A 19,363-nucleotide genomic window follows, 5' to 3' on the forward strand; every position below is an offset into this window, starting at 1 on the left:
TGATTCAACAAGGCCATATTAGTGTGGTAGAGAGAAACAACCACTACTGGCTTAATAAGACAGGACTGATGGGCCTACACGATGCTCCCCCACTTTCTCCTTCAAGCAGAGGAGGGTGGGGATGAGCAGGCAGGAGGGCAGCTGTGTGGGTGGGGTGGAAGCAAGTTAAGTTATAAGAAGCAGCTGGATAAGAAGGAGGAATTGTTTAAAAAATTTTGTTTACAGTGGGTTTTAAATATACAGGAGTGGGTAAGTACGCAAAGCACAGAGTTAATAAAGCAATTGTAACAATCATAACCTGCATGTCTTTTTCCATATTAACAACTGTAAGCCTACTTTTCCCCATCCCTGTACTATCTTTAAAAAAAAACCACTAAGCACAAAAGCAGAAAATCAATTGATTATTTCTACTTCCAAAACCTCAGCTCCCTCTTCAGCATCAACCTCTTGGTAGTTTCTCATGCATCTTTTCAGGAAGCTTGTTTGTCCAAGTTTCTATTTATGAGGATACTAGTGGCCCAGTGCACGAAATTCATGCACATTAAAAGGGAATTAATTAGAGGAAATATTTTAATATTGCTATTTGCCCTTTCTCTAAAATAGAAGTGCAGAGATGAAAGAAAATTAGTAAAATGTATATGAAAATCTCCTTCCTGTCAGAGTCTGGAGTGTGCCACAGGACCCAGAGTCAAGTCCCTGCCCACCCGCGTGTGCCTAGAAATCACATGAGACCAGACCTGTCTGGCTCCACCCCCATCAAGCCCCTCAGAGTGGGGGGTGCAGCCTCAGGTCCCCCGTCAAGCCCTGCTGTGCGGGGGGCGTGACCTCAGGTCCCACAGCACAGTCTCAGGTCCCCTGACCTGGCCTCTCCCTTCCTCTCTCTCTCTCTGTTAAAAAAAAAAAAAAAAAAAATTAAAAAAGAAGATCTCATGCCTTTTTCAAACTGGAACTGTGGAAGGTGTAGAAGAAAAAGGCAAAACATTAAGAAAAAGTGGAGGAATTTCACAGAGCTGAAGATCAAGTGCCTGAGAAAGAAGTTTGCCCAAAAGATACTTTGAAAGGCAAGGAGGCAGGGTGTCTATAAGAAAGCTAAGCACTGTCACAACAAATATGGACAGAGGGACAGAACTGAGATTCAGATGGAGAGGATGGCAAGGAATGTGGGCATCTTCTATGTGGGACCCAATGGGGGGTTCTTCATCAGGATCACAGGTTTCAACAGTGTGAGCCAAGAACGTCTGTCTGCAAAGTGTTTCAGCTTCTCTGCCTTCGCTGGATCTTCAATGGCTCCTTTGTTAAGCTCAACAAAGCTTCAGTTAACATACTGGGGATTGTGGAACCATATGTTGCATGGGGATTCCCAAACCTGAAGTCAGAAATGGATGGGTCTACAAGTGTGGTTATGGCAAAATCAACAAGAAGCAAATTGCCCTGGCAGATAACACTTAGATTGTTCCATCTCGTGGTGACTATGGCATCGTCTGCATGGAGGATCTGATTCATGAGATGCACACTATTGGAAAGCCTTCAACTTCTATGGCCTGCAAATTACCATATTTTTCTGTGTATAAGATGCCCCCCCACTTTTCCAACCCAAAATTAATAAATCAATATTTTAAACATAAAACAGAACACATTTTTATTTAGTAATCACCACAGGTAATGTTTATATACCAGAACTATGATATTATGCAGCATATCGCTTTATTCAGCCTCTGTTGCATCACTTCTCTCTTATTCATCATTATTAGTTCCAGAAATGTCAATTTCTTCAGCTTCTATTATATCACTGCTGTCTTCTGAGTCACTGTCTATGTATATGAGATCATCCTCATAAACTGGTGGCATTTTCTGAGTTAACTTTGTTCATGTTCTCATGGCCAACCCTTCTCTCCTTATGAAACTGAAGCACCATTTGCCTTTCCTGTAAAATCAACAATGTTCATTTCGCTTGCAAACATTCTTGCCTGACATTGAGTAAGCTTGGTTGACACACATAAGCCGCTCTGGCGCTGCTCCATAATCCAAGTCTTAAGCCTCTGCTCCACGTTTGCCCATTTTGCTGGTTTTCCTCTTAAGGCCTTCTTCTTTTTTGGCATCTTAAGGAGTTGTTCTTCCTGTTTTCTCTGCCGTCTGATCCTACACTCAGTGTGAGGAGGTCCAAATTGTCTCTCTGCAGCTCTATTTCCATGCACTTTTGCATAGCTGATTACATTCAGTTTGAATTTTGCAGAGTAAGACAATTGCTGGTATTTATCTTTTTATTTATTGACATCTTTATGGGCTCAGAATGTTCCAGTCCCTGTTGCATCTGCACACACTCTCCACCTCCACCTCCAATTACAGCATCAGCTGACATCAGTAACAATAAGGCTCATGATTGGAGGAAGCCTGTTTGACCAGGTATGGGCAGCCACGCACCCATGCAGCTCCTTCCTCAACTGACTTCTGTGTGTGAGAGAGGCCCCTTGATTTTCAGTCTAATGATTTTAGAAAAAAATAGTGTCTTATACATAGAAAAGTACGGTATCTTCTCCAGGAGGGACCAGATCAACAGGCTTATTAGAAGGACAAAAGGCCTGGTGCATGAATTTGTGCACCAGTGGGGTCCCTTGACCTGGCCTGTGGGATCAGGCCAAAACCGGTTCTCTAACATACCCTGAAGGGTCCCATTGCCGGGAGCCGGTCCATCCTTGCTGTTTCAAGGGACCTGGCATATATGGCATACTGTTCTTAATATGTTTGCTCACCTTCTTGGCACTATGTGTTTTAACCAAGGTCACCTCTCTGAGAAAGGTTGTTTCCCCAGGTAGGGATTTTCCCCTGAAGTTAGGGAGGGAATAAAACCCCTTAACTAAGTGCCAGGCGGGTAATTAATCACTTTAACTATGAACAATCATGCTTAAGCTACATAATCTTTACTCCCTGGAATGGAGATAAGAAACGCTCTAACCTTTGGAATAGAGATTGATAGGATTGGAATCAACTGGTATAAATACAGATGTAACAAGACAACAGGACACAGAACCTAGACACAGAACCTACACAGAACCTAGAGACAGAAGAACTTCGCTGGAGAGAACATGGCAAAAGATCCTGGACAGAAACTGGCCACAGAACCTAGAGACAGAACCTAGCGAGAGAGCATGGCAAAAGATCCTGGACAGAAACTGGCCACAGAACCTAGAGACAGAACCTAGCGAGAGAACCTGGCTGAAGAACCTAGAGACAGAACCTGGCTACAGAACCTGGATAGAATATGGCAAGAGAACCTGACTAGAACCTGGTGACTGAACCTGGCTGGAGAACCTGGAGAACCTGGCTGGAGATCCTAACCAGAACTTCGCTGAAGATCCTGACCAGAACTTGGCTAGAGATCCTGGCTAGGCTGCTGATCAACTGAACGCTGTCTCCATGTCATTCCTTCTTCGCCGACTCCGTCCACACCTTTGGGGACCCCTGGACCTGCTGGGGTTGGACCCCAGCATCCCAGATTATGAGAGGGTGCAGGCCAGGCCGAGGTACCCCACTGGTGCACGATTGGGGCCGGGGAGGGACACGGGAGGTTGGCCAGCTGGGGAGGGACCACAGAAGGGCTCCAGGGTGTATCCGGCCCATCTCGCTCAGTCAACAAGCTAACCTACCAGTCAGAGCGTCTGCCCCCTGGTGGTCAGTGCACAACATAGCCAGCGTTTGAACGACCTTAGCATATCATTAGCATATTATGCTTTGATTGGTTGAACGGACGACCAGACACTTAGCATATTAGGCTTTTATTATATAGGATGAACTGAGGTGTCTACCATTATTATTTTTGTAATTTTGTCAGTTAATAAACAGTGGCTGTTTCATATTGTTTAAAAAGGGGGGGAAAAAAGCCCAGCCAGCATGGCTCAGTGGTTGAGTATTGACCTATGAACCAGGAGGTCACAGCTTGATTCCCAGTCAAGTCACATTCCCAGGTATGGGCTCCATGCCTGGGAATTTTAGCTGGAAAATCCCTAGCAGGATCTTTAACAGGTTCTACAGTCCTGCTCTGTCTTCGGTGAGACCCAGGATCCCTAGGATCAGCCAAACTGGAATTCCCTTTTTTGGGGAGCTCCAGTCACCCAGGCTCACACCAAAGTGTTGGCTTTGGTTCCTCTTTCCTTAGTCTGAGTCCAACGAATTATTCTTCAGTGTCAACATTTAATGCTTTTGTCTCCATATAACTGGCATTTCCTAATTCTGCCCTTTAATCAACTGCAAAAAGTGCCTTCCTAGCCCACGTTATAACTGCTAGTCTTCCCTCTTTTAGAACTCTCTGGAGTAATATTAAAATAATACTTCATCAACACCTAAATCATGACCCATATCTAAAATCTACACTATCTCCCTACAGGCTCTGGCCAGATAGCTCAGTGGGTTAGAGCATCCTTCCAAATGCCAAGGTTATGAGTTTGATCCCTGGTCAGGGCACATACAAGAATCAACCCATGTCTTGATGGTGGAAATCGTGTTCTTTCATGGAGTTGCAAGGAAAGCATCCCAGGACCCACATATGGGAGGTAGTGGCATGGTAATATTTATTGGGGTGGAAATAAAAGGCTGCCCCCAGGTTCCCAGTGTTTCATCTCCATCCATCCTGACCTGGAAAAAGTCCAGCCTTGTCTTCATTAAGCCCAGAACTAAGACCAGTGTTCAGAGAGTCTGTGACACATTAAAGATTAGTCCTTTGGAGCCTGCATGATCTGCTGCAGATCCCAGGCAGCTGCTAGGCCTGTGTGGCTGCGATGAAATGCGTGATCTCATGGGCACGCACATGTTAGAGAGAAAGAGAGGGGAAGAGGAAGAGAGAAGGGGGAGAGCTTCTTTGTTAAATTGGGATTATATGATTTCTGGGTTTGGGAAGGACCAGGCTCTTCTTCAAACCAAGCAATCAACTTCCCAATCCTTGATGGGCTTGCGTTGGATTCTTCCCCTAACCAATCCATTTCCTAGATATACCAGGGTTCTTCGTCCCTTATCCAATCCAATCCTTTTCCCAAGCTAGACACTCCCCCTTATGGTGCCGACTTAATCCTACTGCACATGCCTCAAAGTGGAAGTACCTCCCTCTGTGCCATTTTATCTTCTACTGGATATGTGCCCAGCAGAGGAATTTCCCCTTTATTGTTCATGCCTTCCCTCCACAGTCTGAAGCAGGAAGGACCAGTTGTACATTGTATCCCAGGGAGACTGAGAAACCTGTCCTTCCTCTCTTTAGGGCAGTGGTTCTCAACCTTGGCTGCACATTAGAATCACCTGGGAATCTTTTTAAAATCCTGATTTCTGGGCCTCATCCTCGGAGGATTTAAAAAGATTCCCAGGTGATTCTAATGTTCAGCCAAGGTTGAGAACCACTGCTTTAGGGGGAAGGGAGGGGCGATAATCCCCTCAGCAGGAGCCTGCTTTGGTCCCCTGGGAAGCCCACGAATGCTGCAACTTCCCAGCAAAGCAGGCCCCGGCTCTGATCCCACTCCCCAGCCATCACGTTCCTTCCTGTATTAATGCTTAGCTCCTACACTAATGAATGAATGCACAAGTAAGTGGAACAACAAATTGATGTTTTCTCTCTCCCTCAAAAATCAACTTAAAAAATAAACTATCTCCCTACAAAGTCCTTCACTAAGCCTTCACGGCCTGCTCCTAACCCAGCTCTGGAGCTGACTGCCCATCACTGTCCCGAACACCTTTCTCCAGCCCAAACACTCCCATACATGGTGTCCCTAAACACACTGACACCCATGTTCCTGCTACTGCATAGACTATTCCCTTATCTAAAGAAGCCGCCCACCAACTCTCCATCTATAGAAATACTGCATGTCCTTCCAGTTCCAGCTCAGGTTTTGCCTCTTTCTCGGCCATTCTAGATGAAAGCAGGTCCTTCCAATTTAAACCCCATTAAATTCCGTTGAGTACTACCATATTTTAGCTTATACCTTTGGCTCACACACACAGTTCCCACAACTACATTTTAAGCTCATTATTTGGAACACGTGGCATCCAGAATATTAGTGTGCCTTGAATATCCACTTCCCTAGGAAACAGGAAAGCAAAGCTCCCTTACACAAATTGTGGGGCTGAGAGTTGGAAAATACTGAACTCATGCAAACCACAAACTGACTCTTTTTTCCTCCACCCAGGTGGCAGGAGGGAATAAAGCTGGTCCTGGAATAGGCGATCCACCTACTGATTCTAGTTTTTTCCATCCTAGTGTTGCCAGGGGAATTAGGGGGTCCAATTTCCCCGGCACTAGTAGGAGTGGGTGGCTCTTGTGATTCAGAAACAGAATTTTGTTGTTGTTGTCCTTACCTGGGAATATTTTTCTATTGATTTTAGAGAGAGTGGAAGGGCGGGGGAGAGATAGAGAGAGAGAAACATCAATGTGAGAGAGTCACGTTGGTTGGTTGCCTTCCGCACACACCTGCGACAGAGGTATGTGCCCTTGACCCAGAATTGAACTCTTGACCCTTCAGTCCATAGGCAGAGACACTCTATCCACTGAGCAAAACAGGCGAGGGCAGAAAAAGAATTTTCTAAGATTCGCACGGGTGAATGAATGGTTTTCGTTGGCGAGGAGTTACATTCCTTGGGTTCCAAAGTCCCATGCCCCTTAAACCAGTCCTGAAAGAGCGGCAGCTGTGGGCTCAGTGGAGCCCAAAGGAGGGCCAGTGCCAGAGCTTTCATTCCATGTTGCAGCTGGGTCATTAAAGTTTAGTCCATTGTGTGGGCTCCACATGGCTGTGGGCCCTGTGGGTGGAGGAGACCCAAGAGGAGTCCCAAGAGGGCCAGAAGGCTAAAGGCCAAGAGAGGCAAAAGAATAAACTCCGCCCAGCTGGTGTGGCTCAGTGGTTGAACATCGACCCATGAACCAGGAGGCCCAGGCTTGATTCCCAGTTAGGGCACATGCCCAGGTTTCGGGCTAGATCCCCAGGAGTGGGTATGCAGGAGGCAGCAGATCAAAGATTCTCTCTCATCATTGGTGTTTCCATCTCTCTCCCTTCCACTCTCTGAAACAAAAACACATTTAAAAAAAGAGAGTAAAAATCAAGAGAGCATGCTCCTTTGATTAGGAGTTTAAATATTCAGGTTTTGTGCCCTTGCAGTGGCCACACCTATTCTGGCCACTAATTTATTTCCAGGTGGGCACCCTCCCACATCAGGCAGGCCTTACTGGGCATGCCTCTAAACGGGCTCTGTCCAGGCCCTTCCCCCATTGATCCCGCAGGAAACAGACCTGGGAGAGTGCTGAATTAGCAAAGCGGTATAAATGGCACGCCTGGATGATCCAGTCTTCCCTTTACTCCTTCCTGGAACAAGATTATTACGTCAGGATCACTGGGACCAGCTTTTGGGTGTACAAACAGATGGAAGGCAGAGCAGGACCTATAAAGGTCTAGGAAAGCCTCAGGCTACTTCCGTTTTCCGAGATTCTCAGCATATTGAAAACTGAAGATGGGTTTAAAAATGGTCGTGTGTTTGACATCTTTTTTTCATTGCACCACCCTTTTTGCTCAATCCCGTTGTCAGTGTGTCTCTGCGACCTCATGTCAGGATACATCACAAATTGAAAGCTGAAAAAACCTTGGATTATAGTATTTTTTAAATTCAATTTATTTGGGGGTGATATTGGTTAATAAAACTATATAGGTTTAGGGGTACAGTTCTATAATATATCATCTGAATGCTGTATTGTGTTCAGATTATAGCATTTTGGACTCTAGTTCTCTGGCCGCCGCAGGCTGCTAGGCCCAGCAGGAAGGTGATGCATGACATGGGGTCACACGGCGCCGTGCAGGCGCCTCCAGGCCTGGCGGCGGGAGCCCTTGCGGGTCCCGCCAGCACCCCGTGGGGGCCTTGCACACGCTGCAAGGGGAACTGGCCCCTCCCAATGGCACGCTAGACCTCCCACTCCTCCTACCGCCCGCTATTCGCCCTCCCAGCGAAGAAAGCGGGATGCAGGCCCTGGGGCCGAAGCCCCAAAACCAAGGGGTCGAAACCACAGGGGTTGAGACGGAACGCCAGACAGCCCGCCCACTAGAGCACTAGGGAACCGGGGCGCGGCGTCGCCCGCCAGCCGGCCCCGCCCCTAGGCGCGCGCCCGCGCTCCTCTCCGCTCTGGCCCGCCCCCGCCCCTCCCATCCAACCAACAGCTACTTCCTGCCGCACTCCTAGCCAATCGCCACACTCCACGAAGAATAGCCCTAGGGGGCGTCTGGGAAGGTGATTAGAACGATGGCCAGGCTGACCAACCGCGTTTCGAAGCTGGCGCGGGGGGGGCGGGACTTTGCTCTGGCCCTAGCGACTCAGGAGCGAGGGGCGGACGCTGGGCTGGACTTGGTGCGGCCGTGCTCGCTTGCTCGCGCGGTCGCAGCGGTAGCCCAGGCCTTTTGGTTCTGTGGCACGTGACGGTCGGGCCTCCTCTGCTGCTGTCTCCACTGCAGCGTGGGGCCTGGTGTGCGGGCGGGAGGAGCGCGGGCGCCGCCGGCGGTCCCTGGAAGGCTCGAGGTGAGACTGGAGGCCTGCGTGTGTCTTCGGGCCTGTGAGGACCCCAGGGGTCTGGGCGCGTCGCGTTCCGGCCGAGGTGCCGGGCGGGGCCGGGGGTAGGGTCGGGCTAGGTTTCGAGGGCTCAGGCCCCGGCCCGCGCGCGGGTCATGAGGGGTAAAGGCCCGAATCGCGGCCGCCTCGGTCGGAGAGCCAAGCCCCAGGTCGCGCCGTTGGGGTCGGGAGGCGTGGCAGGTGCTCTAGAGCCTCCCTTGACCTCAGCTCCTTGCTGCCTGTGGCTTTGCTTCTAGAGCTTTCTTAGGCCTTTTGCTGGCTGCCGGGGACGCCAGGAGGTGGGCTGGAGTAACCGGGCGAAGGTCTGGAGTGGAATCGGGCCTAGTTGCTCCCTCCGGCAATATCAGACCCCGGAACGTGTAGGGTCCGTGTTACAGGTTCAGTATTTGAATATAGAACCGCAAAGCGAAGACTGAAACCGAGCACCCTGAAGGGTATGGAGAATGTGCTAGAATGCAGTGATTGAGAAACTTCAGTCTTCTTATTCCCACCTCTTCGGAGGTGGGGAGCAGTCCAGTCGGAATTTCACCAGACAGTAAAAGTAGGAAAGCACTCAGAAGCTTACTGTGGGCAGGTTTTCCAGGGGAGGAGCAGGCCCAGGCCAGAGCGATGAAATGACTGGTCCAAGGTCACGCGTTTATTTTATGATCCCGTTCGGATGGTAGGTGAGGGCTGGGCAGTTTTGGTATTACGGTTAGGCCCCGGTTCAAGTCCTTCGTCGGCCATTTGTTGCTGTGTGACCTTGGGCAATTTACTTTTTTACCCCAGTTCTCCCCAAATGATGGATCTAATAATACCTGATGGAGTTGTTAGAAATAAATTGTGTATAAAATAGAGTGAAGTCTGATACATATTGATTGCAATAAATTATAGTCTGAATGCTGTTGGTCCACTGCACTGGCTGACATCCTGCTCTCAGGGTTCAGTCCTGTTCCCCAGGACTGCTGGGCATGACAACAAGTCTGTGCTGGTTGAGAGAAGTTAAACTGAGCTGAATATTAAAAGGTTGGGAGGACAAAGGTGAACCACCGCTAAGTCCCTCTACGTCTGATTTAGGAAGTGGAACATTTTGCTTGAGTTTTTTTGTTTTTTTCTTGAAAGGAAAAGTGTTGTTGATCTTTAAAGTCATTCTGGATCTTAGTCTTTTTCCCAGCAGTGTTTGAGGATCATGAATAGAATCACTGCCATGTTGTACATTGGCTGTAATTACTTAGAGCAGAGGTAAAGAGCTGTGTGGGAGCTCTCCTCGCCTGTGCACTAGCCAGGGTCCAGAAGAAAACAAGCCAGGTACCCGGATCATGAGCAGTCCAGGGTGAACTGTGTATTGGAGTGGATGTGGCCTACAGCAAACAGATGCCATGAGCTATCTGAGCGGTGTCAGCATCTCTCCACACCATGCTATCTTAATTCAGCAGTTTCAACTAGCACATTATCTTGCAAGGACCATGAGGGGTAAACTTTTTCACAGAAGTAACGTTTTCACAGAAGTCGTTGCTGCAGTTTTGGCAATCAGGCTATTGCATCTTTTTAGTTACACAGTTGAGTTTGCCCTGCGAAGAGGTTAAGGTGATGAAGTGACAGTTGGTGTGCATCGATACAGGCTCAAGAGATTGGAGTTTCAGTCTGAACGTGGGTAACTAGCTTATGAACCACCTTGGTTTCCACATCTTTAAAACTGAAATGAGAAGTCTCCTGTATACTTTACTGAGGGCGCTATTGGAAGGGACAAATAGGATGGTGAGCTACTTTGAATAGTGTAATTAACTATACAAATAGAATTGGCAGCTCATAACAACAACTAGTTGTTGCTATGGAAATAAAAGTGCATTTACATTGTTGTGACCTATATAGTTTACTGTAGAACTTTGTCAGAAAAGTGCTGGGTGAATGCTTTGCTAACTGCAACGTTTTTTTTTTGTTTGTTTTTAATCTTCACCCAAGGGTATGTTTATTGATTTTAGAGAAGGGAAGGAAGAGAAAAGAGAAATATGGTTGCCTCCCGTACACACCCCACCTGGGAACCGAACCCACAATCTAGGTATGTGTCCTGACTGTGAATAGAACCCTTAACCTTTCGGTATATGGAACACACTCCAACCAACTGAGCCATACTGGCCAGGGCGCAACATATGTACTTTAAAATTAAGCTTAACTGAGCTATGAAATTATTTGGAGATTTTTTTTTTAAGAACTTAGACAATTCTCAGCAATATATTTTGAGTATTCATAATATAAACCTAGGTTTATAGCAAAAAGGTGTGCTATGAAAAAATTGATTCTAATGTTTCAGTCAATGAAAAACAAAATTCAAAACTAAAAACAATATGGATCTACTTTTATTTTTTTAAAATATATTTTTATTGATTTCAGAGAGGAAGGGAGAGGGAGAGAGAGAGAGAGAGAGAGAAACATCAATAATGAGAGAGAATCATGGATCAGGTGCCTCCTGCACACCCCCCACTGGGGATCAAGCCCACAACGCCGGCATATGCCCTTGACTGGAATCGAACCCAGGACCCCTCAGTCCGCAGGCTGACGCTCTATCCACTGATCCAAACTAGCCAGGGCTGGATCTACTTTTAAATGAATGAGCATTTACAGTACAGTCCATTTTGAATTTTATATACTTTTTCCACCTTTAAATGCTTTTGTTTTTTTACTAGATGTACATGTAGTAAAATCAAAAAGTAATAGTAAAAGTAAAATGGTTATCTGTGACTGCTTCCTTTCCAATCTGAGACTTATTTGCTTTAAAACAGGAATTTTAGAGCCACTGAAGCTTGATTGGCAGCACTGGGCAACAACTAGTAATAGAACTCCCTGCTGATATTGAGCACATACTCTAAGCCAGATACTGTCATATGCACTTCACATGTATTTTGTTTATACAACAATCGTAAGATGTAGATCATGTTGTTATTCTCAATGTAGAGATGAAACTGAGGCTCTGAGCTGAGTAATTCACCCAATATTCCAAGTTATTAGATCGCCGATGAATGAGTATGACTTCTGGGTTCCTGCTCATTAACTACAGTGGGGCCTTGACTTATGAGTTTAATTCGTTCGAGACCGAGCTCGTTAAGGAGCTCGTTAACTCAAATTACTCTATCTACTCAATGCAAAAAATCCTCCGAGAGACAGCTGGTAGGTATCTCAAAAAACTCGTTAGTCGGGACACTCGTAAGTCAAGGCCCCACTGTACTATATATATGTCTAACTGTGACCTAGGACAAGTTTGTGTAACTTAGTCTTAAATTCCTTCGGTGTCAAATTGGAAAAATAGAACATTTGGGGTTTCTTGTGATGTATAAGTTCAACAACCTAACATGTCTTCACCCAATAAGATTTAAAATTTAAACAGATAAATGGATAGCCTACATGAAAGACTGCCTCAGCTTTTATTGCGTAGTACCTTTTTAAAAACAACCAAGAACATTAGCTAGGTAATTTCTTCTGTTTCTTTTTTTAATTTCTCATAGATTAAAGTAATTAGAGTTGGAGTTTGCTATCTATTTTTGAGAGATTAAGTCTCACAAAGAAAAGCCTGGAACCAAATGGCTTCACTGGTGAATTCTACTGAATACTTAGAGAAGAATTAAACACCAATCCTTCAAAAGCTCTTCTAAACAAAGAAGAGGGGCGAACACTTCCCACTTCATTCTATGAAGCCCTAATATCAAAGCCAGAAAAAGTATACAAGGAAAGGAAACCATAGACCAATATCTTTTATGCAGAAATACTTAATGCTAGCAAACAGAAAACAGCAACATATAAAAAGGATTTATTCACCATGACCAACTGGGATTTTTCCCATGAATGCAAAGTTGGTTCAGCATACAATAATTAATGTGATATCCCACATTAATGAAGGATAAAAACCACATGATCATCTCAATAGACACAGAATTTAACAAAATGCAGAACCCTTTCATTATAGAAACACTCAACAGGAATAGAAAGGAACTTTCTCAATCTGATTAAGAGACAAAGAAATAATCCTTTCCCTGGGATTTCTGATCCTCTTTTGTAATTTCTCATGGATAAAAGAAATGAAAGTTGAAATTTCCTAATTTATTTTGAGAAACAAAGTGCAACAGAGCATATGGCTTCACTTGATTCTACCAAATACTTAGAGAAGGAAATAGCAATCCTTTACAGATTCTTTCTGAAAACAGAAGAGGGAGAACACTTCCCCATTCTATGAGGCAAAGTATTAACCTGATACCAAAGCCAGACAAAGACTTTACAAGAAAAGAAATTCATAGATTAACATGTCTTATGAAAATAGATATGAAAGTAGACTTAGCTTGAAAAGATAAACTATAAAAATTTAATAAACGTAAACATAATTTGAGTCTCCAGTTGTTTTAAAGATTTTTCTTTAATATAATTCTTTTATTTTTATTTTATTAAAGTTTTTTTTCCAATTTTTTAAAATATATTTTATTAATTTTTTACAGACAGGAAGGGAGAGGAATAGTGAGGTAGAAACATCAATGAGAGAGAAACATCGATCAGCTACCTCCTGCACACCCCCTACTGGGGATGTGCCCGCAATCAAGGTACATGCCCTTGACCGGAATTGAGCCTGGGACCCTTCAGTCCACAGGCTGACACTCTCCACTGAGCCAAACCAGTCAGGGCTAATTCTTTTATTTTTAATAGGTCCCTTCACTAAGGGACCCTTATTGAAGATAAAGTTTCTGTCTTTGGAAGGTGGCAAATTCAGTATTTCTTTGGTGTTTGCCCATTCCAAAAATTGATCTGAATTTGCTGAAATTTGATGCAGAATGTGTTTGTTTCTGTTAAATAGAATATTTTGTGTTCAAAGTCTTATGTATGCCATTAAATGTGTATAGTAAAATAATATGGACTTTTTAGAATGTATGCTGAGAACAGAATTATCATTAACCAAAAATAAATTTCAGAGAATTCATAAAGAAAAGTAATTGGTAATGCAGAGAAAAAATATAGATAAACATGGAGATTTCCATATCCAACTGTTAAAATTGTATATGCATCATTGCAAGGTAGAGTTAAAGAAGAAATATACTAGGAGGGAAGTAAGTTTTTCTTGCTATGTAAAGTCATTCATGTTGAAATACTTTGGAGGAGTAGGCAGGCATATTAGACGTTTTGGTCCATTGTAAGAATAGAAAATGTATTCACTGTGGTTGTACTTGGTATATCAAAGGACAAACCATTTGGGTATACCTATAAAGTGCTGGACTTTGTATTATCTTTTTTATATTTTCACAGCAAGCCTTTGAGTTAGGCATTTATAACATAGAGACAGAAGACTCCTAGAAGTTTAGTGAGCTGAGCAAGGCTAGAAAGGAGCGAGAGAGTCTGAAACCCAGGTTTCTCTGATGGGGACAGGTTATACCACATACACTGTACTGTCATGTGTATGAAGAATTAATTTTCTGAATCATCAGTTTTAGAATAGGAAACTTCCATCTCTTGAATTTAAGGTAAATTCACTCTTCTAAGAGTTAAGAGCGATTGAAATATTGAAAGTGATTAGATTAGATGCTCTTAAAGAATCTTCCTAACCCTAAGATTTTGAGAACTGGGCTTTTTGGTTGGTCCTTGGGAAATTGGGAAGCAAGTCAGAAAGCATCCAAAAAAAAAAAAACGCGAATATGCAAATCAACTGAACAGCAGAATGACCGGTTGCTATGATGAGCACTGACCACCAGGGGGCAGATGCTTGACACAGGAGCTGCTCCCTGGTGGTCAGTGCCCTCCCACAGGGGGAACACCACACAGCCAGAAGCCAGGCTCATGGCTGGTGAGCACAGCAGCAGTGGCGGGAGCCTTTCCTACCTCCATGGCAGTGCTAAGAGTATACGAGTGGGCCTAAGCCATCAGTCGGACATCCCCTGAGGGCTCCTCGACTGCAAGAGGGCACAGGCCAGATTGTTTTCCCCCCTTCCCCTCCCCCCCCCCCCATGAGTGCAGGAATTTCGCGCACTGGGCCTCTCGTTTATATAATAAATGTATGTTATAAATGTGTGTGTATTTGGCTCCTGTTTTCTTGGTTTTGTGTATATTTGTCCATGTGATCCTAGAGGGCTGAGAGTCTCTGATTTGGATATAGGTAGGTAATTATATTTGATTACTAAAAACAAAGCTGTAAGTAATTGGAAGGAGAGAGATTTTACCTCATCATGTTCAAATTTATAATCCAATTTACATTTCTGAGTCCTCCTTTGTGGTTTTGTGTTTTAGAGGACCAGGTCAATTTAAAGCTGGTTAGACAATTTTGATCAAGTTTAAAGAACCATCTTCAATGATCCAATAATTTTTTAAGCTGTTAATTCGGGAATAATTACAGACCTGCAACAAGTTGGAAAAATAGTACAGAGAAGTCCCTGTAACCATCACCCAGCTTCCCCCCAAAGTAGCATGTTAACATAAACCATGGTACAGTAGCAAAAGTAGGAACTTAACATTGGTACATGGTACAATGTACAGATCTTACTTAGATTTTTCCAGATATTACATGCCCTTGTTTGTACATAGTTCTGTGAAGTTTTATCTGTGTCAGTTATTCATTTTTGAAATTTTTACTTTTATGGCATTTTTTAACAGAAGGAAATTATTAGCAAGAGTCTTACATAGTACTGCCAAAACTATGTGCATTTTTTTGCAGGTTAGATTGTAAAAGATGGGTTATAATGTTGGTTTATTTTTATATTAACCAACAAAAAAAAATACCCTTGGTTTATAGAACTAATAATACAGTATATTCATAAAGTCTGAAAAATTGGCAAATATACAGTGCCATCACAGTCACCTTTTATATAAAAGATTTTTTAAAAAAAATATTTTTATTGATTTCAGAGAGGAAGAGAAAGAGAAACATCAGTGATGAGAGAGAACCATTGATCGGTTGCCTCCTGCATGTCCCCTACTGGGGATCGAACCCACAACCCGGGCATGTGCCCTTCACTGGAATTGAACCCGACCCTTCAGTCCGCAAGCCGATGCTTTATCCACTGAGCCAAACCGGCTAGGTATATAAAAAAGTTTTGTTTCCAGACTTTACTTATACCCTATGTAGATTGAGCTCCTGAAGGTTAGAGACCAAATTTCAAGAAAATGATTGATACCTAGTTAGCACTCATGACATTGCATTGAACTGTCAGCAAACATTCATTTAGTGTCAAAGCATTCCAGGCTCTCTGATGAGGCTTCAGATGCATTTTCTCCTTTACTCCTTTGTGTTTTTTTAAAATATGTTATTAATTTTAGAGAGAGGAAGGGAGAGGGAGAGAGAGATAGAAACATTAATCAGCTGCCTTCTGCACGCACCCTACTGGAGATTCAGCCTGAAACATGGTCATGTGCCCTTCCCAGGAATTGAACCTGGGACATCTTTGTGCGTGGGATGATGTTCAACCACCTGAGCCACACAGGCTGGGCTCTCCTTTTACTCTTTGTAACACAGAATTCTCACAGTTCAAACTTGTGACTACTAGAAAACAGTCTTGAACTCTGCCATCCAGCTTTTATCAAAAGCCCAACTGAACCCAGTATATTTCCTATTAAAGGTATATTTCCTATTTTTAGAAACGGTGACAACAGAGAAGGATGCTCTCTGCTTATGATTCTGTAAATAAAGATAAATGAAGACTTAAAAAGGGATAAACTTATGAAATCCTTTAGAACAGTTTAAAATGTATAGAAAAATTATAAAGATAGTACAGAGGATTTTCATATAATCCAGACCCAGTTTCCCCTATTATTAACAACTTAGTATATATAGTACATTTATTATAATTAATGAATCAATATTGATACATAATTATTAACTAGAATCCATATTTAATTCAGGTCCCTCCCCTCCTTTATATTTCCCCCACTGTCCTTTTTCTGTCCAAGGATCTACATTACATTTAGTTATCATGTCTTCTTAGGCACCTCTGGGCTGCAACAAGTTTTTAGGCTTTTTTTGTTTTTGATGACTTTGACATTTTTGAGGGCTGGTCAGGTTATTTTGTAGAATGTCCCTCTACTGGGACTTGCTTGATGTTTTTCTCATGATTAGACTGGGGATATGGAGTTTTAGGAGGAAGACCACAGAGGTTAAAGGTACTGTTTTCATCACATTGTATCAAGGGCACATACTATCAACATGACCTATCATGGTTGATGTTGACTTTGATCACCTGGCTGAGGTGTGTTTGCCAGATTTCTCCACTGTAAAGTGTATCTGTTTCTTTTCCCTCTTCCTTATATTCCGTACTTTCTGGCCTGTTTGTTTACATCTTTAGCCTGTTTTTTATATATTTACTAGAAGCCTGATGTACAAATTCATGCACCAGTGGGTTCCCTCGCCCTGGCCTGGGGGGTCGAGCTGAAACCAGCTCTCCGACATCGCTGAAGGGTCCCAGATTGCGAGAGAGCACAGGCCAGGCCAAGAGACCCCACTGGTGTATGATCGGGCTGGGGAGGAATGTGGGAGGGCTCCAGGGCAAGTCCAGCCTGTCTTGCTCAGTCCCAATCAGCTGGACCCCAGCAGCAAGCTAAGCTACTGGTCGGAGCATCTGCCCCCTGGTGGTCAGTGCATGTCATAGTGAGCGGTTGGGCAACCTTAGCATATCATTAGCATATTACACTTTGATTGGTTGAATGGACGGCTGGACACTTAGCATATAGGATTTTTTATTTTTAAACCCAATGAGTTATTTATTTTTTAATATGTTCTTTTATATGTTTTTTATTGATTTTTAGAGAGAGAGGAAGGGAGAGGGATAGAGATAGAAACAGATCAGAAAAGAACATCATCAAACAGGTGCCTCCTGCATGCCCCTACTGGGGATCAACCCCATAACCCGTGCATGTGTCCTAACCATGACCTCCTGGTTCATGGGTCAGAGCTCAACCACTGAGCCACACTGTCCAGGCTTACCCATTTTTTAATTGAGTGGTTTGTTTCTTATTGTTAAATTTGAGTTTTTCGAGTATTTTGAAACCAGTCTGTTGTAAGATATGTATTTTGCAAATGTTTTCTCTTGGTCTGATTTGTCTTTTAATTTTATGTGTCTTTCACAGAGTTGAGGTTTTTAATTTTAAAAGTCTTAACTTTTTTCTTTCAGGTATCTTGCTTTTGATGTTTTATTAAAAGCTCATTGTCAAGCCCTAGATCAACTAAATTTTGTGTTTTCTTCTAGTAAGCATAATAGTGCAGTATCTTTTTTATGTACCTGCTCCATGTGTGCTCTTTTATTTATTTTTTTAAATTTATTTTTTAAAATATATTTTATTGATTTTTTTACAGAGAGGAAGGGAGAGGGATAGAGAGTTAGAAACAACGATGAGAGAGAAACATCGATCAGCTGCCTCCTGCACATCTCCCACTGGGGATGGGCCTGCAACCCAGGTACATGCCCTTGGCCAGAATCAAACCTGGGACCCTTCAGCCCGCAGGCCAACACTCTATCCACTGAGCCAAACCGGTTAGGGCCATATGTGCTATCTTTTAAAAGGACTATTTGATGTAGGAGGACTAAAATGAGGGGAGATTTTGTTTCTTGGTAATGTTGAATTTTCAGTAACAAAGCAGAGAATTAGATCATCTTTAAAAAATTTTTTTTTATTGATTTCAAAGAGGAAGGGAGAGAGATAGAAACATCAGTAATGAGAGAGAATTATTGAACAGCTGCCTCCTGCACACCCCCACTGCAAATCAAGCCCGCAACCTGGGCATGTGCCCTGACTGGGAATCAAACTGTGACCTCCTGGTTCATAGGTCAACACTCAACCACTGAGCCACACCAACCAGGCTAGTTCGTGTTAAAATATAGTCTTCAATTGTAAGTGTGGATAGGTTTCTAATAAGACTTGGAACATTTAAGATGGCTTAATAGTAGCTCTTGGAATTAGACCTATTGACTGCACTATCTTCTTAGGAGTATTGGCAAATTCCAGTTGTTAAAACTGCATATGTAGCTCAGCTGGTGTTGCTCAGTGGTTGAACATCAACCCATGAATCAAGAGGCCATGGTTTGGTTTCTGACCAAGGTGTCAGCAGGGTCATTTTTTGGTGAGGACTTGGTCCTTGATTAGCAGAGAGCTACCATCTCACTGTCACATGGACTTGTCTTTGTTCATAAGCACTCTTATGTGGACACCAGTCCTCCTGGATTAGGGTCCCACCTTTATGATCTTTTCTAATTACTTTCTTGAAGTTCCTGCCTCCAAATATTGTCACTTTGGGAGTTAGGGCTTCAATATATTAATTTTAGGGAAATATAATTCATCCCATAGTAACAATATAGCAACAAATTAAAAATTATTGTGAGAAAAATCAGTCCTTCCTTTATTAAAGGTAAGTAGCCTACTCGTTCATCTCCCTGACTAGCTTTTTCTTAAAGCAACAGTGTTCCAGCTTCATTACATAGTCCTAATTAATCCATTAGTTTTTGTTTTATTCAGTTACTACTGTTCTTACCACATTTTTTTTTTTTTTTTACTTTTTAAAAGTTGTAACTATTGTTTTAGCTGATTTAGTTTTTTTTGTTTTTTAATCCTCACACGATATTTTTTCCATTGATTTTTTTTTTTAAGAGAGAGAGAGTGGAGTTCTGACTGGTTTGGCTCAGTGGATAGAGCGTCAGCCTGCGGACTCAAGGGTCCCAAGTTTTATTCCAGTCAAGGGCATGTACCTTGGTTGCAGGCACATCCCCAATAGGGGGTGTGCAGGAGGCAGCTGATCGATGTTTCTCTCTCATCGATGTTTCTAACTCTCTATCCCTCTCCCTTCCTCTCTGTA

At 43.4% G+C, this 19,363-nt stretch overlaps 1 protein-coding gene and 1 pseudogene across 1 annotated transcript in view; both read left to right on the plus strand.

Annotated features, from left to right (window-relative positions):
* Positions 1–929: 929 nt before the first annotated feature.
* LOC118658592 lies at positions 930–9,896 on the plus strand (annotated as a pseudogene).
* CANX (calnexin) overlaps positions 8,371–19,363 on the plus strand; it is a 32,147-nt gene continuing 21,154 nt past the window's right edge. Inside the window, exon 1 of the mRNA XM_036312520.1 lies at positions 8,371–8,529. The gene's annotated coding sequence lies outside the window, so the exon portion shown is untranslated. The remainder of the gene's footprint in view (positions 8,530–19,363) is intronic.

The sequence above is a fragment of the Myotis myotis genome, unplaced genomic scaffold (genome assembly GCF_014108235.1).
Source record: "Myotis myotis isolate mMyoMyo1 unplaced genomic scaffold, mMyoMyo1.p scaffold_m19_p_6, whole genome shotgun sequence".
Taxonomy (NCBI): Eukaryota; Metazoa; Chordata; class Mammalia; order Chiroptera; family Vespertilionidae; genus Myotis; species Myotis myotis.